The following is a 728-nucleotide window of genomic DNA, read 5'->3' on the forward strand; positions in this document are numbered from 1 at the left end:
AAAAGTAGCGTTAGCTTCTAAACCTTGCAAGCCAAACCCCCCCCCCCCGCCTTTTCACCGCGTAAACAGAACATTCTTTTTTAGAAGCGCCTCGGATTTTGCTTCATAACCATCATGTTACTGTGTATCGGGTCGCGTGCGGAATGATAGCTGGCGACGTCTTACTTGAAATGGCGACTCAGTTTATAAAATCCAGTTTCTTCGCGAAATCCGCGAGACGTGAGGTGGAAAATTTCTCAGACTCCATTTACACACCATCCGTAGTTACGCAGAGCGAAAGCGCATACGGGGGAAGGCCCTGCGCTCACAGCACTGTAGCGCTCGGTAAACTCTTCTGCGATGAAACAAGCATTGTTTAACAAGCTCCGCCTCCGCGAATCTCACCCGACGCGTTCCACGACGGAGCATATGATTGGTCTACAGAAGTGCCCATCAACTCCATGCAAACACTTTGGCTCCTCGCCAGCTCTACAAAACCAATTATGGAACAAGGAGGTCGAACTGTTTCAAGCTCCCCTTCCTTCAAGACTTGAATGATCAGAACAAGCGAAGAATATTTGGAGGGCAGAATATTTCAAGGCCGCTCAAACTCGACTCATTAAAAAGACGGATGCGGACCTGGTTATAACTCAATGATCACACACTACATCAGTCCACTCTAAAGCATTCATGGTACGAGTTGTAGGCCTGCTTTATAGATCAGACCATTCCGCGAAATAGTATCTGGG

At 47.8% G+C, this 728-nt stretch overlaps 1 protein-coding gene across 3 annotated transcripts in view; it reads right to left on the reverse strand.

Moving 5' to 3' along the window:
- tnrc18 (trinucleotide repeat containing 18) overlaps positions 1 to 333 on the reverse strand; it is a 69,578-nt gene extending 69,245 nt beyond the window's left edge. For all 3 annotated transcript variants that reach the window (XM_016267361.1, XM_016267362.1, XM_016267360.1), the window contains exon 1: positions 166 to 333. The gene's annotated coding sequence lies outside the window, so the exon portion shown is untranslated. The remainder of the gene's footprint in view (positions 1 to 165) is intronic.
- Positions 334 to 728: the final 395 nt, after the last annotated feature.

This window comes from Sinocyclocheilus grahami, unplaced genomic scaffold (genome assembly GCF_001515645.1).
Source record: "Sinocyclocheilus grahami isolate Dianchi unplaced genomic scaffold, SAMN03320097.WGS_v1.1 scaffold37.1, whole genome shotgun sequence".
Classification (NCBI taxonomy): Eukaryota; Metazoa; Chordata; class Actinopteri; order Cypriniformes; family Cyprinidae; genus Sinocyclocheilus; species Sinocyclocheilus grahami.